This window comes from Bos mutus, unplaced genomic scaffold, assembly GCF_027580195.1.
Source record: "Bos mutus isolate GX-2022 unplaced genomic scaffold, NWIPB_WYAK_1.1 CTG218, whole genome shotgun sequence".
NCBI classification, from domain to species: domain Eukaryota; kingdom Metazoa; phylum Chordata; class Mammalia; order Artiodactyla; family Bovidae; genus Bos; species Bos mutus.
Genome location: NW_027219635.1, coordinates 24,128 through 31,510, shown reverse-complemented (window position 1 = coordinate 31,510; position 7,383 = coordinate 24,128).

Here is a 7,383-nt window from a genome sequence, read left to right as displayed (position 1 = left end):
ATCACTGCTGCGCCCTCATCTCACGCGCTGCACCAAACCAGGCTGGGTTCCGCCCTTCCTGAAGTGCACGTCTAATCTCCCGAGCCCCGTCTCTGTCACTAAACTGAACCAGTCGAGGTCCTGCCCTTGTGCGGGACCTTAGCACAGACTCCCGACCCCACCTCTCGGTCCCTGCAGTCAAGCAGGCGTTTGTTGGACTTTGCGTATTCGTGTCCCGGGAACATAATCCTGAGCGCGCGTCTCAGTCCCTGCCCCGAAGCAGGCTGGGTCCTTCCCATGTTCAAGCCCCGAGAAGCATTCCTGAGCCCACATCGGGTTCCCTGCCCTCAGTCAGGCTAGGTCCTGCCCTTGGACCGACCCCCGGCAAACACTCCTGAGCCTGCCTCGGTCGCTGCCCTCAACTGGGCGGTGCCCGGCGCTTCTTCCCGACCCTGACAAACACTCCTGACCCAACACCTCGGTCCCTGCTCGGGACGAGGCTGGGTCCCGCCCAGTGTCAGTCCCCCGACAGACCCTCCTGAGCCTGCCTCGCGGCCACGGCACGCACCTAGGCTGGGGCCTCCCCTGCTGCACAGCGCCATCCAACGCCCCTTGGCCAACATCTCCTTCCCTGCCCCGGCCAGGGCTCCGGCAAGCACTTGCCGAAGCCACCGGCAAATGCGCCTGTGCCCGCCCCTCGGGCGCTGCACTGAACCAGTCGAGGTTCTGCCCTTGGGCGCTACCTCAACACGTCCTCCTGAGGCCTCCTCTCGCACTCTGCCCTGAAGCCGTGCGCGTCCTGCCCACGATCAGACCTCGAGAAACCCTCCTGAGGGAGCATCTCGGCCCCCGCACAGAGACAGGCTGGGCCGTGCCCTCGTTCAATCACCCGGGAAACACTGCTGAGCCCGCATCTTGATCCCCGCGCTAAACCTGGCCGGGGTCCTACCCCCAGGAAATACTCCTGAAGCAGCATCTCTGTCCCTGCCCTGAACCGGTCTAGGTCTGGCCCTTGTTCGATTCACTCAGCACAGACTCCTGAGCCCCCATCTCCGTGTCTGCCCTGACGGACGCTGGGTCCTGCCCATGCCCGGCGCCGACAGACACTCCTGAGACCACCGCCCGGTGCCTGCCCTGAACCAGGCTGGTCCCTGCCCTCGGGCAATACCCCGACAAACACTCCGGAGCCCACCGCCCGGTGCCTGCTCTAAACCAGGCTGGCTCCTGCCCTCGGGCAATACCATGACAAACACCCCTGGGCCCCCCGCCCGGTGTCTGCACTGATCCAGGCTGGCTCCTGCCCTCGGTCAAGACCCTGACAAACACTCCAGAGCCCACTCCGGATCCCTGCACCGAAGCAGGCTGGCTCCTGCCTTCGTTCAAGCACCTGGCAAAGTAACCACGGGCGACTCCAGCTCGCTCCCTGCCCGTCCACTTCGCTGTGTCCTGCATGTGGTCCCTCTCCGGGACAAAGCTGTGATCCCGCAGCTCACTCCCGGCACTGAAGCCACCTCCTGGGCTTGGCCTGCTTCAAGACCCCGAGAAATACATCTCGGTCGGCGCACTGAAGAAGCAGTCTAGGGCCTGCCTTCTTCGATTCCCGCGACACACACTCCTGAGCCCACAGCTGCGTGCCCGCCCTGAACTCGGATGGATGCTGCCCTTGAGCAACCCCCCCCCCCCACACACACACACAAAACACGCCTGAGCGTTCATCTTGGTCCCTGAGCTCAACCACGGTGGTTTCTGCCTCTGGCCAAGGCCCCGACAAACAATCCTGAGCCCAAACCTGGCCCCCTGGCCCCGAACGACGGTGAGTCCTCTCCTTGTTTAAACCCCCCGGAATCATTGCTGCACCCTCATCTCACGCGCTGCGCCAAACCAGGCAGGGGCGTGCCCTTCCAGAAGTGCCCTTCTAAACTGCTGAGCCCCGTCTCGGTCACTGATCTGAAACAGTCGAGGTCCTGCCCTTGTGCGAGCGCCTAGTACAGACTCCCGACCCCACCTCTCGGTCCCTGCAGTCAAGAACGTGTTCGTTGGATTATCCATGTTCGAGTCCCGGGAACATAATCCTGAGAGCGCGTCTCAGGCCCTGCCCGAAGCGGGCTGGGTCCTTCCCGTGTTCAAGCCCCGTGAAGCACGCCTGAACCCACATCGGGTTCCCTGCCCTCAATCAGGCTAGGTCCTGCCCTTGGACCGACCCCCGGCAAACACTCCTGAGTCTGCATTGGTCGCTGCCCTCAACTGGGCGATTCACGGCGCTTCTTCCCGACCCTGAAAAACACTCCTGAGCCAACACCTCCGTCCCTGCACGGGACGAGGCTGGATCCCGCCCGGCGACAGTCCCCCGACAGACCCTCCTGAGCCTGCCTCACGGCCACGGCACGCACCTAGGCTAGGCTAGGGCCTCCTGGTGCACGCCCCGTCCAACGCCCCGAGCCAACATCTCCTTCCATGCACCGCCGCGGCTCCAGCAAGCACTTGCTGAAGCCACCGCAAATGTGCCTGTGCCCACCCCTCGCGCTGCGCTGAACCAGTCGAGGTCCGGCCCTTGGGAGCTACCTCAGCACGTCCTCCTGAGGCCACCTTTCGCTCTCTGCCCTGAAGCCGTGCGCGTCCTGACCACGGTCCAACCTCGAGAAACCCTCCTAAGGGCGCATCTCGGTCCCTGCACGGAGACAGGGTGGGCCGTGCCCTTGTTCAATCGCCCGGGAAACACTGCTGAGCCCACATCTTGGTCCCCGCGCTGAACCTGGCCGGGTTCCTGCCCCCAGGAACTACTTCTGAAGCTGCATTTCGGTCCCTGCCCCGAACGGGTCTAGGTCTGGCCCTTGTTTGATTCGCCCAGCACAGACTCCTGAGCCCCCATCTCTGTGCCTGCCCTGAAGGAGGCTGGGCCCCGCCATGGCCAGGCGCCAACAAACAGTCCTGAGCCCACCGCCCGGTGCCTGCCCTGAACCAGGCTGACGCCTGCCCTCTGGCAGGACCCTGACAAACATTCCTGAGACAACCCCGGGTCCCTGCACTGAACCAGGCTGGCTCCTGCCCTCGGGCAAGACGCTGACAAACACTCCTGAGCCCACCGCCCGGTGCCTGCCCTGAACCAGGCTGGCACCTGCCCTCGGGCAGGACCCTGACAAACACTCCTGAGGCCACCACGGGTCCCTGCAGTGAAGCAGGCTGGCTCCGGCCTTCGTCCAAGCACCTGCCAAAGTAGCAACCGGGAGACTCCAGCTCACTCCGTGCCCGTCCACGTCGCTGTGTCCTGCCTTTGGTCCCTCGCCGGGACAAAGCCCTGATCCCGCAACTCACTCCCGGCACTGAACCCGCAACGGGGGCTTGGCCTGCTTCAACACCCCGAGAAATACATCTCGGTCGGCGCACTGAAGAAGCAGTTTAGGGCCTGCCCTTCTTCGATTCTCGTGACACACACTCCTGAGCCCACAGCTGCGTGCCCGCCCTGAACTCGGATGGATGCTGCCCTTGAGCAACACCCCCTCCCCGCACACACACACAAAACACTCCTGAGCGTTCATCTCGGTCCCTGAGCTCAACCACGGAGGTTTCTGCGTCTGGCCAAGGCCCCCGACAAACAATCCTGAGCCCAAACCTGGCCCCCTGGCCCCGAACGACGGTGAGGCCTCCCCTTGTTCAAACCGCTCAGAATCACTGCTGCGCCCTCATCTCACGCGCTGCACCAAACCAGGCTGGGTTCCGCCCTTCCTGAAGTGCACGTCTAATCTCCCGAGCCCCGTCTCTGTCACTAAACTGAACCAGTCGAGGTCCTGCCCTTGTGCGGGACCTTAGCACAGACTCCCGACCCCACCTCTCGGTCCCTGCAGTCAAGCAGGCGTTTGTTGGACTTTGCGTATTCGTGTCCCGGGAACATAATCCTGAGCGCGCGTCTCAGTCCCTGCCCCGAAGCAGGCTGGGTCCTTCCCATGTTCAAGCCCCGAGAAGCATTCCTGAGCCCACATCGGGTTCCCTGCCCTCAGTCAGGCTAGGTCCTGCCCTTGGACCGACCCCCGGCAAACACTCCTGAGCCTGCCTCGGTCGCTGCCCTCAACTGGGCGGTGCCCGGCGCTTCTTCCCGACCCTGACAAACACTCCTGACCCAACACCTCGGTCCCTGCTCGGGACGAGGCTGGGTCCCGCCCAGTGTCAGTCCCCCGACAGACCCTCCTGAGCCTGCCTCGCGGCCACGGCACGCACCTAGGCTGGGGCCTCCCCTGCTGCACAGCGCCATCCAACGCCCCTTGGCCAACATCTCCTTCCCTGCCCCGGCCAGGGCTCCGGCAAGCAATTGCCGAAGCCACCGGCAAATGCGCCTGTGCCCGCCCCTCGGGCGCTGCACTGAACCAGTCGAGGTTCTGCCCTTGGGCGCTACCTCAACACGTCCTCCTGAGGCCTCCTCTCGCACTCTGCCCTGAAGCCGTGCGCGTCCTGCCCACGATCAGACCTCGAGAAACCCTCCTGAGGGAGCATCTCGGCCCCCGCACAGAGACAGGCTGGGCCGTGCCCTCGTTCAATCACCCGGGAAACACTGCTGAGCCCGCATCTTGATCCCCGCGCTAAACCTGGCCGGGGTCCTACCCCCAGGAAATACTCCTGAAGCAGCATCTCTGTCCCTGCCCTGAACCGGTCTAGGTCTGGCCCTTGTTCGATTCACTCAGCACAGACTCCTGAGCCCCCATCTCCGTGTCTGCCCTGACGGACGCTGGGTCCTGCCCATGCCCGGCGCCGACAGACACTCCTGAGACCACCGCCCGGTGCCTGCCCTGAACCAGGCTGGTCCCTGCCCTCGGGCAATACCCCGACAAACACTCCGGAGCCCACCGCCCGGTGCCTGCTCTAAACCAGGCTGGCTCCTGCCCTCGGGCAATACCATGACAAACACCCCTGGGCCCCCCGCCCGGTGTCTGCACTGATCCAGGCTGGCTCCTGCCCTCGGTCAAGACCCTGACAAACACTCCAGAGCCCACTCCGGATCCCTGCACCGAAGCAGGCTGGCTCCTGCCTTCGTTCAAGCACCTGGCAAAGTAACCACGGGCGACTCCAGCTCGCTCCCTGCCCGTCCACTTCGCTGTGTCCTGCATGTGGTCCCTCTCCGGGACAAAGCTGTGATCCCGCAGCTCACTCCCGGCACTGAAGCCACCTCTGGGGCTTGGCCTGCTTCAAGACCCCGAGAAATACATCTCGGTCGGCGCACTGAAGAAGCAGTCTAGGGCCTGCCTTCTTCGATTCCCGCGACACACACTCCTGAGCCCACAGCTGCGTGCCCGCCCTGAACTCGGATGGATGCTGCCCTTGAGCAACCCCCCACACCCCACACACACACACTAAACACGCCTGAGCGTTCATCTTGGTCCCTGAGCTCAACCACGGTGGTTTCTGCCTCTGGCCAAGGCCCCCGACAAACAATCCTGAGCCCAAACCTGGCCCCCTGGCCCCGAACGACGGTGAGTCCTCTCCTTGTTTAAACCCCCCGGAATCATTGCTGCACCCTCATCTCACGCGCTGCGCCAAACCAGGCAGGGGCGTGCCCTTCCAGAAGTGCCCTTCTAAACTGCTGAGCCCCGTCTCGTCACACTGATCTGAAACAGTCGAGGTCCTGCCCTTGTGCGAGCGCCTAGTACAGACTCCCGACCCCACCTCTCGGTCCCTGCAGTCAAGAACGTGTTCGTTGGATTATCCATGTTCGAGTCCCGGGAACATAATCCTGAGAGCGCGTCTCAGGCCCTGCCCCGAAGCGGGCTGGGTCCTTCCCGTGTTCAAGCCCCGTGAAGCACGCCTGAACCCACATCGGGTTCCCTGCCCTCAATCAGGCTAGGTCCTGCCCTTGGACCGACCCCCGGCAAACACTCCTGAGTCTGCATTGGTCGCTGCCCTCAACTGGGCGATTCACGGCGCTTCTTCCCGACCCTGAAAAACACTCCTGAGCCAACACCTCCGTCCCTGCACGGGACGAGGCTGGATCCCGCCCGGCGACAGTCCCCCGACAGACCCTCCTGAGCCTGCCTCACGGCCACGGCACGCACCTAGGCTAGGGCCTCCCCTGGTGCACGTCCCCGTCCAACGCCCCCGAGCCAACATCTCCTTCCATGCACCGGCCGCGGCTCCAGCAAGCACTTGCTGAAGCCACCGCAAATGTGCCTGTGCCCACCCCTCGGGCGCTGCGCTGAACCAGTCGAGGTCCGGCCCTGGGAGCTACCTCAGCACGTCCTCCTGAGGCCACCTTTCGCTCTCTGCCCTGAAGCCGTCGCGCGCCCTGACCACGGTCCAACCTCGAGAAACCCTCTAGAGGCGCATCTCGGTCCCTGCACGGAGACAGGGTGGGCCGTGCCCTTGTTCAATCACCGGGAAACACTGCTGAGCCCACATCTTGGTCCCCGCTGAACCTGGCCGGGTTCCTGCCCCCAGGAACTACTTCTGAAGCTGCATTTCGGTCCCTGCCCCGAACGGGTCTAGGTCTGGCCCTTGTTTGATTCGCCCAGCACAGACTCCTGAGCCCCCATCTCTGTGCCTGCCCTGAAGGAGGCTGGGCCCCGCCATGGCCAGGCGCCAACAAACAGTCCTGAGCCCACCGCCCGGTGCCTGCCCTGAACCAGGCTGACGCCTGCCCTCTGGCAGGACCCTGACAAACATTCCTGAGACAACCCCGGGTCCCTGCACTGAACCAGGCTGGCTCCTGCCCTCGGGCAAGACGCTGACAAACACTCCTGAGCCCACCGCCCGGTGCCTGCCCTGAACCAGGCTGGCACCTGCCCTCGGGCAGGACCCTGACAAACACTCCTGAGGCCACCACGGGTCCCTGCAGTGAAGCAGGCTGGCTCCGGCCTTCGTCCAAGCACCTGCCAAAGTAGCAACCGGGAGACTCCAGCTCACTCCGTGCCCGTCCACGTCGCTGTGTCCTGCCTTTGGTCCCTCGCCGGGACAAAGCCCTGATCCCGCAACTCACTCCCGGCACTGAACCCGCAACGGGGGCTTGGCCTGCTTCAACACCCCGAGAAATACATCTCGGTCGGCGCACTGAAGAAGCAGTTTAGGGCCTGCCCTTCTTCGATTCCCGTGACACACACTCCTGAGCCCTCAGCTGCGTGCCCACCCTGAACTCAGATGGATGCTGCCCATGAGCAACACCCCCCCCCCCCCCACACACACACAAAACACTCCTGAGCGTCATCTCTGTCCCTGAGCTCAACCACGGTGGTTTCTGCCTCTGGCCAAGGCCCCGACAAACAATCCTGAGCCCAAACCTGGCCCCCTGTCCCCGAACGACGGTGAGTCCTCTCCTTGTTCAAACCCCACGGAATCACTGCTGCGCCCTCATCTCACGCTGCTGCACCAAACCAGGCTGGGTTCCGCCCTTCCTGAAGTGCCCGTCTAATCTCCTGAGCCCCGTCT